Here is a 27,958-nt window from a genome sequence, read left to right as displayed (position 1 = left end):
CCCGTTTTTTTTTGGGGGGGGGGGTCGTGAGGTCCCACGCAGCGCTCGGAAAAGAAAATGGCGTCTCTTTTCCCCGCAGGACGGGGGGGACCCGTGTTTTTTGGACGTGGCGTGGCCCGAAATGTCCGCCCTTGGGCGCTAAAGGGGGGTGGAGGTTGGTCTTTCTTTGACTTGGGGGTCGGGGGGGGTGCTACTTTCACTGAACCCCACCCCACGGAAACCCGTGTTGGACGTGGGGGTGCTGAATGCGCCCTCGACGTGATTTTGTCTTTAAATTCAAGTGCAGCTTTTGTCACCCTTGGGCCGGAAACAGCTGGACCCGTTTCCCCTGCCTGTCCGAGGTGGCGACTACCGGGGTCGTACAGGGACACCCGGCTGGCCGCTGAGAGTTGGAAAAATAAAATGTCCGCCCCCCCAAAAAAAACAACCGCGAAAAATGGCGGCCATTTTTGTTTCGCGGCCGAGCCGTGAGCGCGTCGGGGGCGACGTCACGGGGGCGTCACAATGAGCCGCCTGACGTCACAGAGCGGCGGATTCTAGCGGGGGGCGGCGCCGGAGCCCCGTGAGCTCAGAGGAGTGAAGAGAGAGGAGGAGGAAAGACCTATATAGCGCTTAATAAACAGAATCGCTCTTCAGTATCCCCGTGAAATCGGTAAGTCAGTCAAAAGCGCCGCTGGCAAGAAATAACAAAATAAGTGGAGAAATAAGTTGTTTTTTTTTTACCGTTACTCCACTCTTATGGGTGTGATCGTGCTGTAAAAAGATATTGAGAGGAGCTGCACCTCTACACAGAGGGTGGTGGGGGTGGGGAACAGGCCGCCCAGTCCGTGTGGTTGAAGCCGATACCCTGGCTTCTCTCCAGACACAGCTGGGTGAGCTCCTCCAGTCAGGACAGGGGGCTCTTCTGTACACAGAGGGGGGCGGGGGTGGGGAACAAGCCGCCCAGCGGTGTGGCTCCGCCCCCTCCCCTCCCCTCTGTGACTCTGCTTGTCTCGGCAGGACGATGGACCGACAGAGATGCCGCACGGCCGTGCGCGGTCGCAGCAGGACCCGGGCCCGGCGAGGCGTCGTAAGTCCTCCCCTCCAGCGTCCAGCGTCCAGCGTCCAGCCCTCCTCCGACTGGCCTCTCCGCCCCCAGCAGCGCTCGCTGTATTATAATAATAATAATAATAATAAACTTCACTGATAGAGCACCTTTCACACACATAGCAGCGCAAAGCGCTTGACAGACCAGGTCTCACGGTAGCACCTCCAGACGAGGAGAGACACTTCCAGTGGTGATCTTGACTGAGGACACGCCTCGGCTCAAGAGACAGGGTCGCGGGTCCGAGGAACACCAAGCTGCAGGTCCATTATGGCCTTCTGAGAGCACAGATTGCCTCTGGACGTCCCAGACTCTTCCTGGACACACTGGACACACTCACCTGTCCAGACTCTTCCTGGACACACTGTAGAGACTCACCTGTCCAGACTTTCACTGGACACACTGTACACACTCACCTGTCATGACTCTCACTGGACACACTGTACACACTCACCTGTCCAGACTCTCACTGGACACACTGGACACACTCGCCTGTCCAGACTCTTACTGGACACACTGTACACACTCACCTGTCCAGACTCTCACTGGACACACTGGACACACTCACCTGTCCAGACTCTCACTGGACACACTGGACACACTCGCCTGTCCAGACTCTTACTGGACACACTGTACACACTCACCTGTCCAGACTCTCACTGGACACACTGTAGAGACTCACCTGTCCAGACTCTTACTGGACACACTGGACACACTCGCCTGTCCAGACTTTTACTGGACACACTGGACACACTCGCCTGTCCAGACTCTCACTGGACACACTGGACACACTCACCTGTCCAGACTCTCACTGGACACACTGTAGAGACTCACCTGTCCAGACTCTCACTGGACACACTGTACACACTCACCTGTCCAGACTCTTACTGGACACACTGTAGAGACACACTCATCTGTCCAGACTCTCACTGGACACACTGTACACACTCACCTGTCCACACTCTCACTGGACACACTGTACACACTCACCTGTCCACACTCTCACTGGACACACTGTAGAGACTGCCCAAGGCCCCTAGTCTCGACACGACTGGGCTGGGCTGTGTGGTTAGAGCTGTCTCGGAGATGTGCTGTCTGGCGTCTTCACAGGTCACACCGGTCAGGCCGAACCCGGACTGGCAGCGGGAGAGGTCCCGGCCCAAGTCCCGGTGCTTTTCCGTAAGTCTGACCCGGTCGCCTTCCGCGAGACTGGACCGGCCGCCCTGTGGTGGGCCCGGTGCCCCACATCTACCCTACAGCTCCCCACACTGACCCCTAAACTCCCGATACCCCACAGCTCCCCACACTGACCCCTAAACTCCCAATACCCTACAGCTCCCCACACTGACCCCTAAACTCCCGATACCCTACAGCTCCCCACACTGACCCCTAAACTCCCGATACCCTACAGCTCCCCACTCTGACCCCTAAACTCCCGATACCCTACAGCTCCCCACACTGACCCCTAAACTCCCGATACCCTACAGCTCCCCACTCTGACCCCTAAACTCCCGATACCCTACAGCTCCCCACACTGACCCCTAAACTCCCGATACCCTACAGCTCCACACTGACCCCTAAACTCCCGATACCCTACAGCTCCCCACACTGACCCCCACAGTCCTGATGGCCGAGAGGTCTCTGCTTGCTGTAGTGATTGAGTGAGCTCTGTGGACCTGACCTCTGTCTTGTGTCCTCGTTTCCAGCGTCTCCTAGTGGTCCGGCATTTCAGCAGGCCTGAAGGTGAGATCTGGGGAGGAGACAGAGCACCCCCTAACACCCCTGAGCTGGGTTACAGGGTAAGACAGCTTCTTACTGTTGGACACACCTGTCCACACTCTTACTGGACACACTGGACACACTCGCCTGTCCAGACTCTTAATGGACACACTGTAGAGACACACCCACCTGTCCAGACTCTTACTGGACACACTGTACACACTCACCTGTCCAGACTCTCACTGGACACACTGGACACACTCACCTGTCCAGACTCTCACTGGACACACTGTCCACACTCACCTGTCCACACTCTCACTGTCCACACTCACCTGTCCAGGCGTAGTCTCATCCCCCCTGCGTTGTGTCTCCCCCTCTCCCCGCTGGACAGAATCCCGAGGTGTCTTCGTGTCTCCCTGAGCTCGTCCAGAAGCTGGAGAGGGCGGCCGAGCTGCATCTGGAGCTCCCAGAGTCGCCCGGCTCGTCCCGCTCGGGCTCGCCCGGCTCGTTCCGCTCGGTGTCCCCCCCGTCCTCGCCCGAGAGCCCCCTCCGCCCCCCGCCCCCGGCCCCCCCCTCCGGCCCCCTCCGGCCCCTGACCGCCCCGCCCCGCCGCCACCCCTTCCTCGCCGCCATGCCCCTCGAGCCCCCCCTGCTGCCCGGGGCGGTGCCCCTGCCCCTGCCCCCACCCGTCCTGCCCCCCATCGCCCGCCCGGCCCCGCCAGGCCCCGCCTGGGGCTCCCCGGTGCGGAGGGCAAGGAGAGAGGCGGAGATGTCTGACGAGGCAAGTGGGGCAGAGTCTGTCCGTCTGTCCGTCTGTCTGTCCGTCCATCTGTCCGTCCATCTGTCTGTCTGTCTGTCTGTCTGTCTGTCTGTCCATCCGTCTGTCTGTCTGTCTGTCTGTCCTTCTGTCCATCTGTCCTGCTGTCCTTTTCTCTGTCCATCTTTCCTTCTGTCCATCTGTCCCTTTCACTGTCCTTCTGTCTTTCTGTTCTTTTCTCTGTCCATCTGTCCTTCTGACTTTCTGTTCTTTTCTCTGTCCATCTGTCCGTCTGTCTTTCTGTCTGTCTGTCCTTCTATCCTTCTATCTTTCTATCCATCTGTCCTTCTGTCCTTTTCTCTGTCCATCTTTCCTTCTGTCCATCTGTCCCTTTCACTGTCCTTCTGTCTTTCTGTTCTTTTCTCTTTCCATCTGTCCTTCTGACTTTCTGTTCTTTTCTCTGTCCATCTGTCTGTCCGTCCATCTGTCTGTCTGTCCATCTGTCCCTCTGTCCTTCTGTCCTTTTCTCTGTCCATCTTTCCTTCTGTCCATCTGTCCCTTTCACTGTCCTTCTGTCTTTCTGTTCTTTTCTCTGTCCATCTGTCCTTCTGACTTTCTGTTCTTTTCTCTGTCCATCTGTCCTTCAGTCCATCTGTCTTTCTGTCCTTTTCTCTCTTTCTGTCCATCAGTCCATCTGTCCTTTTCTCTGTCTTTTTGTCCGTCTGTACTTCTCTCTTTCTGTCTTTCTGTCCTTCTATCTGAGTCTCTGTGTTTGTCCCTCTCTCCCTGTCTCTCTCCCTGTGTCTCTCCGTGTGTCTCCCTGCTCTCTGTCTGTCCTGCGTTGTCCCAGCTGGGTCTCCCTCCCTGTGTCTCCCTGCTCTCTGTCTGTCCTGCGTTGTCCCAGCTGGGCCTGTCTCCACGGCTCTCTGCCTTCAGCTCTGTTCGCCGATGTCCCGCCAGCCCGTCTCTCTCTCAGCCTGTCTCTTGACTTGCAGGAGGAAGAGGAGGTGGAGACAGCTCCTCCGGCAGGAGAGAGGAAGGAGGTCAGTGCTGGTCCCACCCTGCCCCCTGTCCTGTCTGTGGTGGAGTTTCGCCGTCTTGTCTGTCCCTGGGTCTCAGTGTCTCTCTCTCTTTCAGCCCTGTCTGTCAGTGTCTCTCTCTCGGCCTGCTGTCTGTCTGTCCCTGCCTCTCTGTCTCTCTCTCTTTCAGCCCTGTCTGTCAGTGTCTCTCTCGGCCTGCTGTCTGCCTGTCCCTGCCTCTCTGTCTCTCTCTCTTTCAGCCCTGTCTGTCAGTGTCTCTCTCGGCCTGCTGTCTGCCTGTCCCTGCCTCTCTGTCTCTCTCTCTTTCAGCCCTGTCTGTCAGTGTCTCTCTCCTCCTCCTCTCTGTCCTCAGTGTGTCTCTCTCCTCCTCCTCTCTGTCCTGTGGTGTCCAGGCAGTGTGTCTCTCTCCTCCTCCTCCTCTCTGTCCTGTGGTGTCCAGGCAGTGTGTCTCTCTCCTCCTCCTCCTTTCTGTCCTGTGGTGTCCAGTGGGTCGGTATTAGTGGGCTACACCCAGGCTCACTCCCTGCGAGTGTGATCTCAGCAGAGTCTCTGTACTCTTGGGACACTTGACTCACCCGTCTCTGTCTTTCTCTCCCTGTGCTGTCCCTCTCCTGCCCCCTCTCTCCCTCCTCGGACTCCAGCTGGAGGAGGTCCAATCACCACCTCCTGTGAGACAGAAGAAAAAGAAGGTGGGTGATGCTCTGATCCTCTCTTTACTCCTGTCCAGTGTCCAGTGTCTGTATGAACCCTTCTCTCTCTCTCAGTGCAGTGTTCATGTCCTGGAGTGTCCAGTCGGTGTGTCTGTATGAACCCCTCTCTCTCTCAGTGCAGTGTTCATGTCCTGGAGTGTCCAGTCAGTGTGTCTGTATGAACCCCTCTCTCTCTCAGTGCAGTGTTCATGTCCTGGAGTGTCCAGTCAGTGTGTCTGTATGAACCCCTCTCTCTCTCTCTCAGTGCAGTGTTCATGTACTGGAGTGTCCAGTCAGTGTGTCTGTATGAACCCCTCTCTCTCTCTCAGTGCAGTGTTCATGTCCTGGAGTGTCCAGTCAGTGTGTGTGTATGAACCCCTCTTTCTCTCAGTGCAGTGTTCATGTACTGGAGTGTCCAGTCAGTGTGTCTGTGTGAACCCCTCTCTCTCTCTCTCAGTGCAGTGTTCATGTACTGGAGTGTCCAGTCAGTGTGTCTGTGTGAACCCCTCTCTCTCTCAGTGCAGTGTTCATGTCCTGGAGTGTCCAGTCAGTGTGTCTGTGTGAACCCCTCTCTCTCTCTCTCTCTCAGTGCAGTGTTCATGTACTGGAGTGTCCAGTCAGTGTGTGTGTATGAACCCCTCTCTCTCTCAGTGCAGTGTTCATGTACTGGAGTGTCCAGTCAGTGTGTCTGTATGAACCCCTCTCTCTCAGTGCACTGTTCATGTACTGGAGTGTCCAGTCAGTCAGTGTGTCTGTGTGAACCCCTCTCTCTCAGTGCAGTGTTCATGTACTGGAGTGTCCAGTCAGTGTGTCTGTATGAACCCCTCTCTCTCTCAGTGCAGTGTTCATGTACTGGAGTGTCCAGTCAGTGTGTCTGTATGAACCCCTCTCTCTCTCTCTCAGTGCAGTGTTCATGTCCTGGAGTGTCCAGTCAGTGTGTCTGTATGAACCCCTCTCTCTCTCTCAGTGCAGTGTTCATGTCCTGGAGTGTCCAGTCAGTGTGTCTGTATGAACCCCTCTCTCTCTCTCAGTGCAGTGTTCATGTACTGGAGTGTCCAGTCAGTGTGTCTGTATGAACCCCTCTCTCTCTCAGTGCAGTGTTCATGTACTGGAGTGTCCAGTCAGTGTGTCTGTGTGAACCCCTCTCTCTCTCTCTGTGCAGTGTTAATGTACTGGAGTGTCCAGTCAGTGTGTCTGTATGAACCCCTCTCTCTCTCAGTGCAGTGTTCATGTCCTGGAGTGTCCAGTTAGTGTGTCTGTATGAACCCCTCTCTCTCTCAGTGCAGTGTTCATGTACTGGAGTGTCCAGTCCGACTCTTAACGTGACTCTCCTGTCTCTGCTTCAGAAGCGCTGGTGCGCCCTTCTTAACTCCCTGAGCTGCGTGTCGGTGGAGACAGAAGACCAGGACGAGCCGATGGAGGTGGCGACCGTAGCTCAGGAGAGGAAGAGCGAGGGAGAGGAGGAGCTGGCTGCCGGGAAGGACAAGAGGAGGAAGAGGAGGTGCAGGTGAGCAGACAGGGGGGCGCCGCCTGGTCGTGTCTGTGATTCAAGGAGGAGTCTCCTCTTGCTGTTTGATGTCATGGTGACGTCTGTGTCTGTGTCCCTCACACCTGCAATAACAATATTCTTTCCAGGTTCCTTTCCTGGTTCTGTGCCGGCTAAGATCTGGACTGGACTGGACTGGACTGGACTGGACTGGACTGGAGCTGAGGGACACCAGACGGGACTGGACAGGAGCCTAGGGACACCAGACTGGACTGGACCGGAGCTGAGAGACACCAGACTGGACTGGACTGGAGCTGAGGGACCCCAGACTGTGCTGGACCGAAGCTGAGGGACCCCAGTCTGGACTGAAGCTGAGGGACACCAGACTGTGCTGGACCGAAGCTGAGGGACCCCAGTCTGTGCTGGACCGAAGCTGAGGGACCCCAGACTGTGCTGGACCGAAGCTGAGGGACCCCAGTCTGGACCGAAGCTGAGGGACACCAGACTGCACTGGACTGGAGCTGAGGGACCCCAGACTGTGCTGGACCGAAGCTGAGGGACCCCAGTCTGGACTGAAGCTGAGGGACACCAGACTGTGCTGGACCGAAGCTGAGGGACCCCAGTCTGTGCTGGACCGAAGCTGAGGGACCCCAGACTGTGCTGGACCGAAGCTGAGGGACCCCAGTCTGGACCGGAGCTGAGAGACACCAGACTGTGCTGGACCGAAGCTGAGGGACCCCAGTCTGTGCTGGACCGAAGCTGAGGGACCCCAGACTGGACTGGACTGAAGCTAAGGGACACCAGACTGGACTGGACTGGAGCTGAGGGGCCCCAGACTGGACTGGACTGGAGCTGAGGGACCCCAGACTGTGCTGGACCGAAGCTGAGGGACCCCAGTCTGGACTGGAGCTGAGAGACACCAGACTGGACTGGACTGAAGCTTGTAATTTTTATTCTTTTGTTAAGGATCAATAAAAAAAAAATTAAAAAAAATCTGTTTAGCTTTTGGTTTTTTCCCTCCCCCCTCCCCCAAGGCTGCTGCTGGGAGAGGTGTGAGTGGGGCCAGCAGGGGGCGCTCTCACCCTGCGGTCTGTGGGGGTCCTGATGCCCCAGTATAGTGACGGGGGACACTGGACTGTAAACAGGCGCCGTCCTTCGGATGAGACGTCAAACCGAGGTCCTGACTCTCTGTGCTCGTTAACAATCCCGGGGTGTCTCTGGAGAAGAGTAGGGGTGTTACCCCAGTGTCCTGGCCTGATTCCCCCCCTGGTCTTGACCCATCATGGCCTCCTAATCACCCCCCCCTCTCTGAACTGGCTCCATCCCTCTGCTCTCCTCCCCACTGAGAGCTGCTGTGTGCTGAGCGGACTGGAGCATCATCCAGGTGGGGGCTGCACACTGGGGGGCTGGAGGGGATCCCCCTGACCTGGGAAGAGCTCTGAGTGGAGGGTCCAGACTTATTAATTATTATCATTATTCGTGCTGCACTGGGCTCCTGTCCTGGCAGTGAGAGGGGGACTCTGTGATCAGTACAGATACTTATGACTGTATAATAATACACGATAGAAATGGAACACAGGGTAGCGCTGTAGTCTCTTCGAAACGTTTTGAACTGCCAGAAGAAGTTTTCACAACCCGGACTCGTGAAGGTACAGGTCTTCTCCCATCGTCCGGAGCAAGGTGTATCGTGTCCTGGTGATTTCTCCCGTTTCGAACGGAGTTTAATGTCGCATTTCTACTTTATTAGAGAGAGGCACTGAACTTTGGGGAACATGACATCCACCCAGTATTACTAGTAGGTTGATAAATATAAATGTTCTTTTTCCCCCCGTATTATACCTCGCGAAATATAACGATGGCCAACTCCTTAAGTCGAAATTTAAACCCTTCTCACGCTACAAGACAGTCCGTCAACATCGCCGCGGCCCGAAGCGCGACCTTCGGTATGACGTTGGCCGAAGGGGGTAGGGTAAGTACGTCACAGCCGGGGGAAGCCCCTATCACGTGAGAGGGGTGCGGCGGGCGACGACCCCCCGGGGGCGAAGAGAAGCTGATTTGCGTGGGGTGTGGAAACACTACACGACCAGGCAAGCGAGCCGTTTTTTTTTTGTTTTGTTTTTTCCAAAACATCAGAACAACCGCAGAGATGACCATCGATCCACCTCCGGACGTTTCCTTTTTTGTCCTCTTTGGCCTCCAAAACATAAAAAAAACTGGGATCCATCGTGGCGTTGCCAAATTAAAACGTCAACCACTTTTCGGGCTTTCGTGCTGTCCATGATGAAACCGTCATGGTTGTGTTAGGATACGTTACGTCACAGACCGGCGGCGCTCGGACGTGAGGAGTGTCGTTACGTTTTTGAAACGGGCACGTCAGACAAGATCTCTGACAAGATCTCCGAAAAACCCAAACCTGTAAGATTCAATTTCAATTTAGTTTTTTTATATAGCGCCTTTCACAACAAGAATGCCCCAAGGCACCGAACAAAGGAGTTGTTCCACACCCCTGCCACCCTCTGTGTACAGTAGAGCCCCCTGTCCTGACTGGAGGAGCTCACCCAGCTGTGTCTGGAGAGAAGCCGGGGTATCGGCTTCAACCACAGGGCTGGGCAGCTTGTTCCCCACCCCCACCCCCTTCTGTGTACAGAAGAGCCTCCTGTCCTGACTGGAGTGCCAGTAGAGACGGGGTTCAGGGGTTATCTGGGTCGGGCCGCAGGCCTCACCTGGAGGCAACACACCGGCTTCTTTTAACAGATCACCTCGGGAATCGGGAACAACGGAGCTGTGTGCGGCCGTCTGTACGGAGGGGTTCAGCGCGGGGGGGCTCCGGGCTCGGGTCTGGACCCGGGGGGGGGGGGACGGGACTGTCTGTGTGGAGTCTGCATGGTCTCCCTGTGTTCTCCGGGTCCAAAGACAGGCTTTTGGGCTAATTGGCTTCTGGGAAAACTGGACCTGGTGTGTGTGTCCTGTGATGGACTGCTGTCCTGTCCAGGGTGTGTGAGTGAGTGTGTGTGTGTCCTGTGATGGACTGCTGTCCTGTCCAGGGTGTGTGAGTGAGTGTTTGTGTGTCATGTGATGGACTGGTGTCCTGTCCAGGGTGTGTGAGTGTGTGTGTCTGTGTGTCCTGTGATGGACTGGTGTCCTGTCCAGGGTGTGTGAGTGTGTGTGTCTGTGTGTCCTGTGATGGACTGGTGTCCTATCCAGGGTGTGTGTGTGTCCTGTGATGGACTGGTGTCCTGTCCAGGGTGTGTGAGTGAGTGTGTGTGTGTCCTGTGATGGACAGATGGTACCCAGCCTGGACACCCATGAGACACTGGCTTCCTCAGAAGACTCTCACGGAGGGCACACTGTCCCTAACCCGGGTCCAGAAGAAACTACAGTGATCTATAATTCCTGCGCCTCGGAAGGGGTTATGACGTCTATGTCCAGCGCCCGCGCCCGCGGACCGGCGGTTCGGCGTCGCGCTCCGCAGCTCGAGCTTCGGTGCGAGGCAGGGCGGGAGGGAGTCGATGTGGCCTCGGCGCCATCTTTGCTGGTGAGTCAATTGTGACCGTTGCGGTACAATAAACCATCAATAAACCTTTTCCTACTCCGACCAGTATTTCTGTCGCGGCCCACGTCCCCTACAATCGACAAACTATAAAAAAACAGTAGCCCTTCGCAACATTACACGCCATTTTTTTATTTTAAACGTCCGTTAGATACGCAGGTGGCTCGATACCTGTCTTAACCTCGCCGGCGTCTTCAAACAGGCAAGTGAATTTTATTTGTCAGAATTGTGACAGAAATGTCAGTGAACCACAATAAAAAACGAAACTTTTTTTTTAAAGGCGATGAATGGATTTTAAGAGTAACCGTGTAGCGACTGACGTAAGGAAAAAAAAGTTGTCTTTCCCTACGAAGACCTTTTGGTACAGGACTTTCTTTAAATATCAGTTGTGCATAGCGTTTTACAAAAAGTTGATGATGATCTTGGAGATAATTGCAAAGGAAAATTGAGATAACTACCAAAACATTACGTGTGAAACGACAGGACAGAACTTTGAACCCACAAAGAAACAAAGGTATGAAATATTGCCTCGTCATGGGGGGTTGATAATTGTAATAAGTGTTCCTAATTTTCGTAAAGAAATGTATATTATGGGAGTCACACGTGAGATTTAGTGTATATACGTTTCATATTGTGCATATATACGGGGTTAAAAAGTGGAATGAGTATGATTATAAACTCGTGTGTCCTATAATCAGATCATTTTTGAACAAGCTTTGATTAGATAGGTGAAAAACAACATCATAATATATTCTCACGTCTGAATATCAGCTTCTCCCCTCTGGCCAACATTTCAGGGCTCCCAGGTGTAGATCCCAAATTGAAACACATATTCATTTGTTACGCAGTTAAACAGTTAATAGAAGTGAGTGACCAGGTTAAATAAAGGTGGGTCAGTGTAAACTGTTTATTCTGGACCAGACTTTGTCATGTGTGATATGTCATGACTTCTTATATTAAGTTTTATCTTTATATTTAGTTCTACATGTGTAATAGATGCGATGTGTGTCCATAAAAAGGTTTCTCCAGGGGAAAATCAAGTTGGTTTTAAAACCGTGTTTCCTTTGTAGGGTACGTTTGCATTCCAAGTGTGGGGTTTTTGCCTTTTTATCATATTTTGGATGTGAATCCGTGGTATTTTTGCTGAGACAAGTTGCCTTTCTTATACGCGGAGGGATCTGCTTGTGAGATGTCCGCCCGGTCCATTTCTGAGCTCAGTATAAGGTGTAGAAAGCATGACTGTCATCATAACCCGCCTCTCACCCAGGTGTGGAATAATGTTGTGACTATTGCTTCAGCAATAACATGCTGATTGCATGTTTCTAGATGGGTATAACAGAGATCTCAACTACTGAGGGGCTGAGCTATATAATTGCTAACACTTATATAGCGCTTTTCTGGACACTCCACTCAATGCGCTGCACAGGGAATGGGGTATCCCTCTACCGCCACCAATGTACAGCCCCCACCTGGATGATGCGACGGGACCCCCCCTGGTCACTCCTCCTCGCTGTGCAGGGGGGGTCCCAGCCTCCTCGTCCTCTGGCCAGGAGCCCTCAGCCAAGCGGGTTCAGCCAGATCATCACTCCATGATCCTTTCAGTATGCTAAATTCCTGGTGTTGTTTTTTTTCTCCCCAGAAATCTGACTGTCCGCCCCACCTCTGCGCTAAGTGGACGATGAAGTCAGGTTCCAGTGTGCCTGGTGTTTACAGGTAATACTTCAGACTGGTCGGCCTCACCTCAGGGTGTCTGGGCTTTTGATATTATACAGTTGCAATGCTGAGGCCTGTGACTGTGATGCTGTAAGGCTACAGGAGTCTCTCTGGAGATCCTGAGTGATTTCTGGCGTTCGTGCGGAAACACAGCCCCACCCTCCCGCGGTGTCCAGTCCGCAGAATTTCCTGGAGACGTGGTCTCGCCGATGGGCGACCCTGCCAGCGAGAGACTAGCTGAGGCAGGATGTTCTGTACGGTTCAGTTAATTAGACGCGCACAGATGTTGAGCTCATCGTCCTTTTAATTGTGCCATCTATGCTAACTGTAGCCGAGATCGAACTATCAAGGTGACAGATCAATAATTTTAAATTAAATAGATGCATGATATTGCTAGCGCTGATGCAAGAGGCAAGTCAGAGGAACTGAACATAGAATGGATAGGAGTCGCAGTGAGTGAGAGAGGAATGAGCTAAATTATTTAAGAGGATTAAAACACTGAAGAACAGGAGACACAGTGAGAGAGAGGAGATCACAGGAAATACCTCAGTAACAAACATACTAACACACAGGACAGGAGACACAGCGAGAGAGAGAGGAGATCACAGAGAATCCCTCAGTAACAAACACACAGGACAGGAGACACAGCGAGAGAGAGGAGATCACAGAGAATCCCTCAGTAACAAACACACAGGACAGGAGACACAGCGAGAGAGAGGAGATCACAGGAAATACCTCAGTTTTAAGTGCAGACAACCGGACAGGAGACAGAGTGAGGAAGAGTAAATGAAACACAGTAGGAGATGGAGAGAAGGGAGGCGACAGTTGAACTCGCTGGCTGAGTTAATTGACGCTGCTGTTTCTTTGGCAGATGAAGTCGGGGTCCAGAGTTTCGCTGACGTGGCAGAACCGTCCCAGCTCGGTCTCCTCCCATTCCTGCAGGTCAGTGCCCCTTCAGTCAGACCCTGTGTTCGGGGAGACACACAGGGAAGTTGCACACTGTGACAAAAGGCTCCAGAGACATCGCCGAACCACAGAATAGCTCCAGAGCATTTGTGCACCTTTTGGAATTCTTCACGTATAGTGAAAGGTGAAAATAAAACCAAGAATGGGTGACGCGTCTTTAAACAGAGGCGGGTGGGGAACAAGCTGCCCAGCCTTGTTGTTGATGCCGATACCCTGGCTTCTCTCCAGATACAGGAGGATGAAATCATGGGTCCAATTAATCACTAACTACCAGACAGGCTTGAAAAACCGAATGGCGTTCTCTCGTTTTTAACCTTTCTTCAATTCTTAGAAAACCTGCACGCAGAAAAAAAATAATTTGCATTTTTTTACTACTTCCAACGGTCAAGTCTGTGGGTATTTAAATCTGACTAGAATATGTATTGTTCAAAATCTCTTGTTCACTATCAGTGTTGTTGTTTTTAGTGTCATTCTCATTACTCCTGTGGGTTTTATACTGTGGTAAAGAGTTAAAAAAGTCCTCACTTTGTGCTGCTCTCGGTTTGTTGACGGTGGCGTACTCCACATCACTGTTGGGTAGTGTGATGTCTGTAGAGAACAGGATACGGGTCAATACTTATGTTAACTTATACTATACGGGATAAGACTTACATTAACACCATACTGAACAACAGGGCTCACTGTTCACACGCGTATTGACACTGTTCAGACGACAGGACTCACTGTTCACGCTTGTATTCACACTGGACACAACAGCAGGACTCACTATTATTACAAATGTTCACACTTGTGTTAAAACTGGACAGAGCAGCAAGAAGTTATCATGATGTTTTATTTCTGCTAGTTTAATAGATAGAAGTAAAAGATCCTCACTTTGTGCGGCTCGGGGTTTGTTGACTATGGAGTATTCAACAGCAGTATCTGTCTGTGTTAATTCTGCAAAGAATAAAACACATGTTCTCACCCGTTAATACTGTGCAGAGCAAGAGTTTACACTGTACAGAACCGGACTCAGTGTTCACACTCGTATTGACACTGTACAGAACCGGACTCACTGTTCACACTCGTATTGACACTGTACTGAACAACAGGACTCACTGTTCACACTCATATTGACACTGTACTAAACAACAGGACTCGCTGTTCACACTCGTATTGACACTATACTGAACAACAGGACTCACCGTTCACACTTATTGATACTTTTTTGATCAACAAGACTCAGTGTTCACACTCATGTCGACACTTATCACACTCGTATTGACACTGTACTGAGCAACAGGACTCATTGTTCACACTCGTATTGACACTATACTGAACAACAGGACTAACCGTTCACACTTATTGATACTTTTTTAATCAACGGGACTCACTGTTCACACTCGTATTGACACTGTACTGACCAACAGGACTCACTGTTCACACTCGTATTGACACTGTACGGAACAACAGGACTCGTGTTGACACCGTTCACACTCGAATCGACGCTGCTCACACTCGTGTCGACACTTGACACTCGTATCCAGTAAGCCTTTGCTACCATTATCAAACACAGAAATCGTTATAATTTAATTTTAAAAACATGGCTAAGCATGGGTTTAAAGTATATTCAAGAGTGCAGGTGCATTCAAAGAAATAGAGTTTCCCAAGCCCTCGGAAAGAATTACCATTTCCAAAGATGTCTAGTCTCAAGCATTAACATCCAAAGTACCTGTCTTAGCTGGGGCAGGAAGTTTGCCAAGCCACCTGAAAGAATTACCATTTCAAAAGATGTCTGTTGTAAGCCAGGTTCAATCATTATCATCCAAAGTACCGGTCTTCCCTTGGGGCAAGAGGGTTTCCTGTTTGTCTAGGATGTGTACTTCCCTTAAATAAAGGATGAATATGGGTACCATAGGTATTAAATCTCTCAAAGCTCAGAGTTAAACTAAAAAACCCTTGGTGAGTGTGTTATAACATGGATGGGTATTTATAGTCCAGTGCCTCCTATTTTACTAGAGATTCTGTTTGGGATTCAGAACTCGGGATCAAAATACTCTGAACCAAATAACTGAACCAATTTCTGTGTGTGATAATGTCCTTGAATTCTGACAACATCACACTAAATTACATGATATAAAACAGCTAATGTTTCTAGAGATAAAGTTTCTGGGATGCTTCTAATTACTTTGCATTACCAGGGACAGTTTAATTCACCTTGTACAGTACTGAAAGACCAAAATGCTTTTTTTAAAAGTTATTTAACATTTTTTAGAACTTTGTCTACTATGGCAACATGATGAGCTTAGCCACTTATCTTAGGATAAAGATAGGATAAAGGTTTATCTTTTGCACCTACCTGCCCCCCAGGGAAGGCCAATGCTTTCTACGTTGATGGTTCCCTACAGTAGACTGTACCTTATCTTCAAAGGTAATGTATATTGACCCAAATCAGTTTTGGAATCCAATCTACTGACGAGATGGAGCACATCATTGTTTCAGGATTTTAGCATCATATGTTTAGTATATTTAGTCCCTAATGCTGAAAGAAATGATCATAGAACATTTGGACACTTTGTGGGCATGAAATACAAAGAAAATCATGTTCTATGGTACAAGATAAATACAAGACTTAAGCTTTTATTTTAATAAGATTTGTTGTTAAAGCATAAGCAATGATTTATTACAGATGCAGCCATTCAAAATGGGTGAGGTATTTCGCGGCATACCCCGGTGGGCGTGTCACAGTATCACGCAGTATCACGCGGTATCACGTGTGTCACGTGCGTCACGTGACTAACTGTCCGGCGTCGCCTTGTAAAACCGCCAGGGGGAGCTTAACCTCTCATGTACAGCATTTGAGCCTTTAATTTGGAACTGTGTATTACAGCATGTTAATCATCAGTCATTAAAATGTTGGTATATATTATGAAAGCAAGATTGCTCAGTTGGACAGAAGTACACAACCTACCTTTATCAGAAATATTTATGCATCAAAGCCTTTACTGAAGATATTACTAATAGTATTAATAATGGATGACTTTGGACAAGCTGTATACTCAAAGTATAATTTCTTTAGCACATTTGTACAAGCACTTGGAATCTGTCCAAGCCATACTTTGTCAGGCATTTTGTTTTACTTCAACGGGGCATAAAAACTTCCTTGCTTTTAACAGGGCGTTTCATAATTTCTAGCTACGAAAATGATTTAAAATGCGACACCTATCATTCAACTAGAGCTTAAAATATCACAAGGAAAAATACACACCGGTATTCCATTTCTCCCTAAACATTGTAAGCTTCGAAGTCTTTAACTAACGTGAAACCGGAGTCAACAAGCATACTTTTAGAATTTGATTAAAAGGGAATATAATATGGAATCGCATATCTCAATAATTTAATAACGGTATGATTATATCCGTGTACTGCGGCAGAGCTATGTAGGGCTGTTTCGCCTGCCTGATCATGTGAGCTCTCTTGTAGCCTACTGGTCTAGGTGCGTGACCACCAGCTGGTAGGTTGGGTGTTCGAATCCAGCTGGTACTGGACTTTTCATTTTTATTTATTTATTTTTTAATCGTGTAACATAAACATATTACCGTATGCAAACTGTACTGTATACAGTATGTATATGTATATTTAATGTCTTAACTGTGCCCGTTTAATTGAATTTAAAAAAAATATTTAACACGAACATTAAGCTGCTTACATCTTCCGCCTGAGAACAGTCACCCGTTGCTACCCAACGCAGAATGGTGATTGGCTGACACCATCTGACACCCCTCTGATTGGAGAAAAAAGACGTGCTGGTGTGCTATACCAGGAAGAGGATTTCTTTCCATTCAAAACGTGTATTTTAAAAGTTTAAGAAGTAAAAACCTTACAGCGTACACAGATTTCTAAACTGATCAGGATCGTTATCTTTGTCTTATGCATAATAATGTTCACCGCTCTGTCCAGCAAATTAATAATAAACTTTATTTTATATAGCGTTTTAAACGAATAAGAAATTAGATTGCTCATAAACCTAATCACTTGCTTTTTCTTTTTATTTAGGCTCAGATTTCAACTATAGATCGTATTATTAATAACCATAATAACAACCAACCAACAAAAACAACCATATAAACATAATGGTGGTGCTGGACCTTCCAGTTTTATTTATTTATTTTTTAATCGCGTAACATAAACATATTACCATATGCAAACTGTACTGTATACAATATGTATATGTATATTTAATGTCTTAACTGTGCCCGTTTAAGTATTGAATATTCATATCTAATTTTACCACTGAAGGGAAATCTTAACATAAACATACAGTATATGGCTGGTCTCGGTACTTTAAAGAAAAAAATACGCACCAGTATTCCATTTCTCCCTAAACATTGTAAGCTTCGAATGAAACCACTAAATAAAGACATAAATATAGAAATCTTAAGATTTGTTTTATTTAATGTTGGTAGCAGGATGAACTGTCAGAGTGTATATTTTGTCGCAAAGTTGCTACAAGATGTTAACAGTGAAAAAGGTATTTAGAAATGAGTTATTTCAAGATGAAAAAGAAAACATACACGAAACATGGTTTCATTACGACCAGAATCGTTCTTGAGATATTTTTAACTTGATTTACAGTATTTGAGAGGTAAGTCTTAACACCGATACTACAGTGCTTAAGTACTGCTCACGTATATGTTTCTAGGTTTATATTATGCATTTCATACGGTCAAATTACTTTTGAGCAACTAATAAGAAGCGCGAAACGGTATGCGTTTTACTTTCGTTTTGTGCTGGGACCCGTGGATTGATTAGAGATATCAAGTACATACAAGTCATTTTTTAAATGTTGTAGTTCGTCTTGAAAAAATGTTACGAGTACATCATCTATCAACAATTACACAGGTTCTGTTTCCATATTGCGGATTTTGGTTAGGTACAGTATTATCAAATCCACTGGCGCTGTGTGTTACTTTACTGAGTCCCAATCTGTGATTGAAACCTGTAAAACCGGTTTAATTCGTCACAGCCAGCACTCTTCAGGTGTGAGGGTCTTCTGCTCAGAATGAAACGCTAAAATGTTTGTGTATATTCTAATGGTAGTGGGGGCAGGGTGTGTGGGAACAGGTTTGTTCTTCACACCTGAAACATTTTCTCTGAAAGGATTTTCTTCGAAGTTTAACCGATCTTGTTACAGCATGTTACAGTTTACTATTATTAACCATATTAATTTTAAGTGCTTAATGTAAAATCTTGTAAAAATATATTTTCATTGTTCAAATATACATTAATATACATTAAGTCTGACTATCATATAATAAGTTAAATACAAAACTAAAGAAAAAATAGGGTTAAATATAATTCAAAATATTTTGCTAACAATGTTAACTGTTTATGAATAATAAAATGTATTAACTAAGGAGTAGGATGGCACAGTTGTTAGTATGTTTTTTGTTTTGTTTCTTTTTCATAAATACAACAGTAGTACCTGATGTCTCAGTGGCTTTCAAAATTAAATTATGCATGCAAACCTGTGAACTAGAAAGATAACTAAGATTTTAATACTAATTAAATGACCGCGGGCACTTCCCACCCCCCCCCTACATTCTCAGAGTAGAACAGACTAACCTTCTAATGAAAGACGGTCCACCCCCCACGGACAGGAAAAGTGCCCACAGGCACTTAAACTTAATATGGTCAGTAACAGTAAACAGTAACATGGTAAGAAGGAGCACGTACAAACGTTTTCGAAATAACCACATGTAAGACTCTGATCCTAAAAATGTTTAGGGAGAAAGTGGAATACTGGTGTGCTTCCAGAAGAATCAGTATGGCTCAGAGATTAAATAAAACTTCACAGACATTAACGAAGAGCATAACGCGTGTACTGTATACACTGCAAGTACAACCCAACTCTCTGCAGGAGTGCTGGCTGTGACGAATTGAACCGGTTTCACGGGTATTTTCAAAGTAGGAGGCGAGATTTCCAGCGAAAGACACCCCCCCCCCCCCCTCAAAAACCCAGTAAATACAGTACTTACTAGTTAAAGGCTAGGCTCTCGACTACGGCGAAAGGAACCCTTCTTTCATTAGAAGACAATGAACATATTTTAGCCCTGAATGAATTAATAGCAAACATGGTTTACATAAAAGACATTTTTCCAAGAAAGTTTAGCCTTTGTCACTAATGAAACCACTAAATAAAGACATAAATAGAAAAATCTTAAGATTTTTAAAATACATGACTTTGCTAAAATTTATTTGAAAATAAAAACAATTACAACCGCCAGGGGAGAGAGAGAACAGGGGAGGGATGTTGGTTTTGCATAAGGGGCGGGGCTATGGAAAGTAGGTATGTTTGGGAATGTGTAGTTACATGTTCTGGCTGTTTGTGAATTATCGTTGTTGAGTATGGAGTGTTGAGGTATTGATTTTGTGTAATGCTTTATGTTGAAAATTGAGGTGGATTTTGTTTATGATAAACAGGATAAACTGGGATGGGAGGAAGGTTTGGTTTTGCATAAGGGGCGGGATTATGATAATTGGATGACTTTGCGAGTGTAAAATGGTTTGATTATTTGATTTTGTATTGTGGTTGTTATCTATGTTTTTGGTTGGTATTATGTTTATATGGTTGTTTTTGTTGGTTGGTTGTTATTATGGTTATTAATAATACGATCTATAGTTGAAATCTGAGCCTAAATAAAAAGAAAAAGCAAGTGATTAGGTTTATGAGCAATCTAATTACTTATTCGTTTAAAAAGCTATATAAAATAAAGTTTATTATTAATTTGCTGGACAGAGCGGTGAACATTATTATGCATGAGACAAAGATAACGATCCTGATCAGTTTAGAAATCTGTGTACGCTGTAAGGTTTTTACTTCTTAAACTTTTAAAATACACGTTTTGAATGGAAAGAAATCCTCTTCCTGGTATAGCACACCAGCACGTCTTTTTTCTCCAATCAGAGGGGTGTCAGATGGTGTCAGCCAATCACCATTCTGCGTTGGGTAGCAACGGGTGACTGTTCTCAGGCGGAAGATGTAAGCAGCTTAATGTTCGTGTTAAATATGTTTTTTAAATTCAATTAAACGGGCACAGTTAAGACATTAAATATACATATACATACTGTATACAGTACAGTTTGCATACGGTAATATGTTTATGTTACGCGATTAAAAAATAAATAAATAAAAATGAAAAGTCCAGTACCAGCTGGATTCGAACACCCAACCTACCAGCTGGTGGTCACGCACCTAGACCAGTAGGCTACAAGAGAGCTCACATGATCAGGCAGGCGGAACAGCCCTACATAGCTCTGCCGCAGTACACGGATATAATCATACCGTTATTAAATTATTGAGATACGCGATTCCATATTATATTCCCTTTTAATCAAATTCTAAAAGTATGCTTGTTGACTCCGGTATCACGTTAGTTAAAGACTTCGAAGCTTACAATGTTTAGGGAGAAATGGAATACTGGTGCGTATTTTTTTCTTTAAAGTACCAAGACCAGCCATATACTGTATGTTTACGTTCCAAAATTAATATCGTTTATGGCCTTCACACGCGTTACAGTATGCTCCTATTCTTTTTATGCTCAGCTACTAAGATTTCCCTTCAGTGGTAAAATTCAATATCTACAACGGGCACAGTAAAGACGTTTACAGTACAGTAAGTCTTTCTACGACAGACCAACGGACCACGAGTGCCCCTGTCGGTCAACCAATCACGCACCGCGGTATCGCGTGTCATCTTACCTGCGGTATCTGTACTGCGGTGTCTTTACTGCGCACTTTGAATGGCTGCATCTGTACATTAATATATGTGAAAATAACATTTTAGCATCATACGTTTAGTATATTTAGTCCCTAATGCTGAAAGAAATGATCATTTGTTTAACACGCACGGGTCTGTCTCAAAGGATGCAGTGCTCCTGAAGGCTCTCAAACCCTGCATTTCAGATGCCTAGCTGTATCCCCCACATGTGGCACCTCAGAATGACTTCTAACCTTACCTGTGGTGTCTTCAGTCCCTATTGCTCAATGCATGGTGTACGTCCTACATACATGTGTCTTGAGAATGAGGAATGGGCCCCTGAGACAGTCATTTGCCTGTTTCACAAATGATCGTATTTTACTAGAGATTCTGTTTGGGATTCAGATGTGCATTCGGATTTATTGGTACATGCCCAGGGCAGTAAGCAGTCTGAGGATTTATTTCCAGACAGCATAGAGCAGTGAAGCAGTGAAGTAGTGCATAAAACATAAGCAATCATTTATTACATTAATATATGTGAAAATAACATTTTAGCATCATACGTTTAGTATATTTAGTCCCTAATGCCAAGGACTCCAGCAGTCTTACAACCACTGCCCTGTTTGCCTCGCCAGACACGATCTCTATTCTGTTGTAATCCACGATGTTCTTCAGGTGATTTATCATGTCCTTCCTCGCCTGTTGAGAGGCCATCCTGATCTCTTCTGCCGTGGCGTGCTTCATACACACCCTCTTCAAGTGAGCAGGAAGCTGATCAAAAGTATTCAGGCACATCTTGCACACCAGGGGAATCCTCGTGGGTTTCCTTTGAAAATAAATAATACCATCTGTGTATACAAACAAGCTAAGACTGATTTCTTAAATTATCCTTAATTTTCTCTCTCATAGTTTGAGCATAATGATTTTATTGTATTTATATAAGAATTGCTCATTGCTCCAAAATAAATAATGGTTTCATAAAAAAGTGAACACTTACTTGGTCTCAGTCACAGACTTTCCATTAGAAGCCATTGTGGAGTTCAGCAACTGCAGGTCCTAGAAGTGGGGAAGGAATTTTAAAAGAGAAATTGAATTACAAAACAGAAGGAATGGCTGAGGGATCACTGAAATATATATACAAATTCCAAAGACTGAGTCCATATCTCCTTTAGGTGAGGACAGACTGGATCAAACAAAAACAACATTTGAAGTGAATTGCAAATGTATTGAGTTGTGATGCAACTGTAACTTGAACCTAACATGACTGGGGCGTGCATTTTTGAAATTGCATTTTCACAGCTGAAATACAAAATGAAGCTGATCGCAGTCCAAACTCAAGGTATTGTTGTAAAACTAAATATTCAACATGTTTCTACCTGTCCCTTTTCAGCTCACTCAGAAGTCCACAGCCTGCAGCCTGGTGCCTCTCTGTCTCTCCCCCTCCACACTGCTGGTCCAGTGGAGGTGCTGTTTGATCCTGCAGGATCTGTCCAGTCTCGTATAGTCTTACTGAGCAGCGCAGGGCTCCCTGGCCCCAGGTACGAACAGTAAGTGTCAGTGCAGAACAGCTCTCTGACACTCCGCTCCCTCACTCCAGCTGATCAGGGCAACTACACAGTGAGGGACCTTAAGGGAAGCAGTATCAGCACTGTGATCGTCACTGTGGGCGGTGAGCAGGTCTACAGTAGGGTCACTAGAGGGCTCTATATTCTTGACAGAGTGTGTTCTTCTATCATCCTCTGTCCTGATTGTCTTTCAGCTCACAGAGACACTGTCACCCTGCAGCCTGGAGCCTCTCTGTCTGTCCCCCTGTTCACTGGAGAGCCGGTGGAGGTGCTGTTTGATCCTGCAGGAGGTGGAAACTGGACCTCAGTGTGTTCTGTCCAGAACAGCACAGCCAGCTGTGTCCCCCAGTACAGTTTTTTTATTTTTGATGATTAGCCATATGTTGATTATAATATTGTACATAATGTATAATTTGAACTCAATATTTTTCAGGAGTGCATGATTGTATATTTTCAGAATAAATTTCGAAACCAAATTATTGTCCCTCGATCTCTGTCTCTCTATCTCTGTCTCTCTCTCGTCCTGCTGTCTGTCTGTCCCTGCCTCTCTGTCTCTCTCTTTCAGCCCTGTCTGTCAGTCTGTCTGTCCCTCGATCTCTGTCTCTCTCTCTCCTTCCTCTCTCTCTCTCGGTTTGTTTGTCCCTCAATCTCAATCTTTCTCTTTGCCTGCTGTCTTTCTGTGCCTTCATCTTTGTCTCTCTCCTTCCTTTCTGTCTGTCTCTCTGTCTGTCCTGCGTTGTCCCAGCTGGACCTGTCTCCCCGGCTCTCTGCCTTCAGCTCTGTTCGCCGATGTCCCACCAGCCCGTCTCTCTCTCAGCCTGTCTCTTGACTTGCAGGAGGAAGAGGAGGTGGAGACAGCTCCTTCGGCAGGAGAGAGGAAGGAGGTCAGTGCTGGTCCCACCCTGCCTCCTGTCCTGTCTGTGGTGGAGTTTCGCCGTCTTGTCTGTCCCTGGGTCTCAGTGTTTCTCTCTCTTTCAGCCCTGTCTGTCAGTGTCTCTCTCCTCCTCCTCTCTGTCCTCAGTGTGTCTCTCTCCTCCTCCTCTCTGTCCTGTGGTGTCCAGGCAGTGTGTCTCTCTTCTCCTCCTCCTCCTCTCTGTCCTGTGGTGTCCAGTGGGTCAGTATTAGTGGGCTACACCCAGGCTCACTCACTGCGAGTGTGATCTCAGCAGAGTCTCTGTGCTCTTGGGACACTTGACTCACCTGTCTCTCTCTTTCTCTCCCTGTGCTGTCCCTCTCCTGCCCCCTCTCTCCCTCCAAGGACTCCAGCTGGAGGAGGTCCAATCACCACCTCCTGTGAGACAGAAGAAAAAGAAGGTGGGTAATGCTCTGATCCTCTCTTTACTCCTGTCCAGTGTCCAGTCAGTGTGTCTGTATGAACCCCTCTCTCTCTCAGTGCAGTGTTCATGTACTGGAGTGTCCAGTCAGTGTGTCTGTATGAACCCCTCTCTCTCTCAGTGCAGTGTTCATGTACTGGAGTGTCCAGTCAGTGTGTGTGTATGAACCCCTCTCTCTCTCAGTGCAGTGTTCATGTACTGGAGTGTCCAGTCATGTGTCTGTATGAACCCCTCTCTCTCTCAGTGCAGTGTTCATGTCCTGGAGTGTCCAGTCCGACTCTTAACGTGACTCTCCTGTCTCTGCTTCAGAAGCGCTGGTGCATCTTTTTGAAGTCCCTGAGCTGCATGTCGGTGGAGACAGAAGATCAGGACGAGCCAATGGAAGTGGCGGAGACCGTATCTCAGGAGAGGAAGAGCGAGGGAGAGGAGGAGCAGGCTGCTGGGAAGGACAAGAAGAGGAAGAGGAGGTGCAGGTGAGCAGACAGGGGGGCGCCACCCGGTCGTGTCTGTGATTCAAGGAGGAGTCTCCTCTTGCTGTTTGATGTCATGGTGACGTCTGTGTCTGTGTCTGTGTCTCTCACACCTGCAATAACAATATTCTTTCCAGGTTCCTTTCCTGGTTCTGTGCCTGCTAAGATCTGGACTGGACTGGACTAGACTGGACCGGAGCTGAGGGGCCCCAGACTGTGCTGGACCGAAGCTGAGGGGCCCTAGACTGGACTGGACCTAAGCTGAGGGTCCCCAGACTGGACTTAATCTGTATTGTAATTTTTGTTCTTTTGTTAAGCATCATTAAAATGGTTTTAAAAAAAATCTGTTTAGCTTTTGGTTTTTTCCCTCCCCCCCCACCGAAACGAACGAACAGAGTCTGTCCTTCTCTTTCATCCCGGAGAGTTTGTGGTTGACGGATTGAGGCCGAGAGCCCTCGTCGTCGACGTGCCACCAGTTGGCGGGGATATAGCAGGGGGGGGCACCGTGTCCAATACTCCTTGAAACGAGACAGATTTCAAGCCACCTCCTTCTGAAGAGCAGGAAGTCGACCACGAAGTCCAGGGTGTCCTAGGAAGCTCTTTAGCCCTCGTTTGCCCAGCAGCCATCTCACCCTGCAGCTCCCAGCTGGCAGCCCCCTCCCCACTGGAGCCCAGCAGGTGGGAGCCTGGTCAGTACCTGGAGGGGAGACTCCTGGGAAAAACTGAGGTTGCTGCTGGGAGAGGTGTTAGTAGGGTCAGCAGGGGGCGCTCACCCTGCGGTCTGTGTGGGTCCTGATGCCCCAGTATAGTGACGGGGGACACTGGACTGTAAACAGGCGCCGTCCTTCGGATGAGACGTCAAACCGAGGTCCTGACTCTCTGTGCTCGTTAACAATCCCGGGGTGTTTCTGGAGAAGAGTAGGGGTGTTACCCCAGTGTCCTGGCCTGATTCCCCCCCTGGTCTTGACCCATCATGGCCTCCTAATCACCCCTGTCTCTGAACTGGCTCCATCCCTCTGCTCTCCTCCCCACTGAGAGCTGCTGTGTGCTGAGCGGACTGGAGCATCATCCAGGTGGGGGCTGCACACTGGGGGGACTGGAGGGGATCCCCCTGACCTGGGAAGAGCTCTGAGGGGAGGGTCCAGACTTATTAATTATTATTATTATTCGTGCTGCACTGGGCTTCAGTCCTGGCAGTGAGAGGGGGACTCTGTGATCAGGACAGATACTTATGACTGTATAATAATACACGATAGAAATGGAAACAGGGTAGCGCTGTAGTCTCTTCGAAACGTATTGAACTGCCAGAAGAAGTTTTCACAACCCGGACTCATGAAGGTACAGGTCTTCTCCCTTCGGCCGGAGCAAGGTGTATCGTGTCCTGGTGATTGCTCCCGTTTTGAACGGAGTTTAATGTTGCGTTTCTACTTTATTAGAGAGAGGCACTGAACATCCTGTGATGGACTGGTGTCCTGTCCAGGGTGTGTGAGTGTGTGTGTGTCCTGTGATGGACTGCTGTCCTGTCCAGGGTGTATGAGTCTGTGTGTGTCCTGTGATGGGCTGGTGTCCTGTCCAGGGTGTGTGTGTGTACTGTAATGGACTGGTATCCTGTGAAGGACTGGTGTCCTGTCCAGGGTGTGTGTGTGTCCTGTGATGGACTGGTGGATCACAATATTAATTCTCCTCCTTGATTCCCTCCTTCATCGCCAGAGTGAAAGCGGGACACGGCAGTAAAAGCTCAGCCCTGCGGGTGGTGGTCCTCTCGGCCACACGGGGGCGCTGTGGCTCCACGGGGGGGGTTATGTTCAAGTCCCGCTGGGAATCGCACCGACGCGGCGGAGTTCGTGAACGTCCCCGACAACAAAAAAACGAGAGAGAGAAAAAAGGTCGTTTTCGGGGTTCAAGAAGCAACCCCGAGATTCAGGGAGTTTCCCCGCTGAGCTTACTCTGCCGAAAACACGCAGGTTTTATTTTTTTCCCGTGCCCCCCCCCCCCCACACACACAGGCCGTTTCTGTAGCGTGAAGTTGTGTTTTTTTGCGCGGCGGTCGGTGAGGGGCGACATTTTATTTATTTTTATTTTTTCCCACGGTCTGAAACAGAAACAGCCGGGTGGTGTTGTAGAGAGGTCGACGTGCCTGGGTTTCCTCGTCTGCGAAGCCCGTTTTTTTTTGGGGGGGGGGGTCGTGAGGTCCCACGCAGCGCTCGGAAAAGAAAATGGCGTCTCTTTTCCCCGCAGGACGGGGGGGACCCGTGTTTTTTGGACGTGGCGTGGCCCGAAATGTCCGCCCTTGGGCGCTAAAGGGGGGTGGAGGTTGGTCTTTCTTTGACTTGGGGGTCGGGGGGGGTGCTACTTTCACTGAACCCCACCCCACGGAAACCCGTGTTGGACGTGGGGGTGCTGAATGCGCCCTCGACGTGATTTTGTCTTTAAATTCAAGTGCAGCTTTTGTCACCCTTGGGCCGGAAACAGCTGGACCCGTTTCCCCTGCCTGTCCGAGGTGGCGACTACCGGGGTCGTACAGGGACACCCGGCTGGCCGCTGAGAGTTGGAAAAATAAAATGTCCGCCCCCCCAAAAAAAACAACCGCGAAAAATGGCGGCCATTTTTGTTTCGCGGCCGAGCCGTGAGCGCGTCGGGGGCGACGTCACGGGGGCGTCACAATGAGCCGCCTGACGTCACAGAGCGGCGGATTCTAGCGGGGGGCGGCGCCGGAGCCCCGTGAGCTCAGAGGAGTGAAGAGAGAGGAGGAGGAAAGACCTATATAGCGCTTAATAAACAGAATCGCTCTTCAGTATCCCCGTGAAATCGGTAAGTCAGTCAAAAGCGCCGCTGGCAAGAAATAACAAAATAAGTGGAGAAATAAGTTGTTTTTTTTTTACCGTTACTCCACTCTTATGGGTGTGATCGTGCTGTAAAAAGATATTGAGAGGAGCTGCACCTCTACACAGAGGGTGGTGGGGGTGGGGAACAGGCCGCCCAGTCCGTGTGGTTGAAGCCGATACCCTGGCTTCTCTCCAGACACAGCTGGGTGAGCTCCTCCAGTCAGGACAGGGGGCTCTTCTGTACACAGAGGGGGGCGGGGGTGGGGAACAAGCCGCCCAGCGGTGTGGCTCCGCCCCCTCCCCTCCCCTCTGTGACTCTGCTTGTCTCGGCAGGACGATGGACCGACAGAGATGCCGCACGGCCGTGCGCGGTCGCAGCAGGACCCGGGCCCGGCGAGGCGTCGTAAGTCCTCCCCTCCAGCGTCCAGCGTCCAGCGTCCAGCCCTCCTCCGACTGGCCTCTCCGCCCCCAGCAGCGCTCGCTGTATTATAATAATAATAATAATAATAAACTTCACTGATAGAGCACCTTTCACACACATAGCAGCGCAAAGCGCTTGACAGACCAGGTCTCACGGTAGCACCTCCAGACGAGGAGAGACACTTCCAGTGGTGATCTTGACTGAGGACACGCCTCGGCTCAAGAGACAGGGTCGCGGGTCCGAGGAACACCAAGCTGCAGGTCCATTATGGCCTTCTGAGAGCACAGATTGCCTCTGGACGTCCCAGACTCTTCCTGGACACACTGGACACACTCACCTGTCCAGACTCTTCCTGGACACACTGTAGAGACTCACCTGTCCAGACTTTCACTGGACACACTGTACACACTCACCTGTCATGACTCTCACTGGACACACTGTACACACTCACCTGTCCAGACTCTCACTGGACACACTGGACACACTCGCCTGTCCAGACTCTTACTGGACACACTGTACACACTCACCTGTCCAGACTCTCACTGGACACACTGGACACACTCACCTGTCCAGACTCTCACTGGACACACTGGACACACTC

At 48.8% G+C, this 27,958-nt stretch overlaps 2 long non-coding RNA genes across 3 annotated transcripts; one reads left to right on the top strand and one right to left on the bottom strand.

Moving 5' to 3' along the window:
- Positions 1 to 10,236: 10,236 nt before the first annotated feature.
- Positions 10,237 to 23,423, top strand: LOC148665099 (uncharacterized). 2 transcript variants are annotated; one of them, XR_015936541.1, is made up of 4 exons: positions 10,237 to 10,310; positions 11,965 to 12,038; positions 12,910 to 12,980; positions 22,133 to 23,421. It is a non-coding gene; the product is annotated as an uncharacterized LOC148665099 (long non-coding RNA). The 2 variants fall into 2 exon arrangements; XR_015936542.1 differs by lacking the exon at positions 10,237 to 10,310 and adding an exon at positions 10,320 to 10,527 and having other exon boundaries at positions 22,133 to 23,423.
- On the bottom strand, positions 21,180 to 21,812 carry LOC148665100 (uncharacterized). The gene is made up of 2 exons (XR_015936543.1): positions 21,740 to 21,812; positions 21,180 to 21,568 (listed from the first exon to the last, which is right to left on the bottom strand). It is a non-coding gene; the product is annotated as an uncharacterized LOC148665100 (long non-coding RNA).
- Positions 23,424 to 27,958: the final 4,535 nt, after the last annotated feature.

The sequence above is a fragment of the Lepisosteus platostomus genome, chromosome 5 (genome assembly GCF_059453375.1).
Source record: "Lepisosteus platostomus isolate fLepPlt1 chromosome 5, fLepPlt1.hap1, whole genome shotgun sequence".
In the NCBI taxonomy this organism is placed as follows: domain Eukaryota; kingdom Metazoa; phylum Chordata; class Actinopteri; order Semionotiformes; family Lepisosteidae; genus Lepisosteus; species Lepisosteus platostomus.
This window is presented reverse-complemented; position numbering and strand designations above follow the sequence as displayed.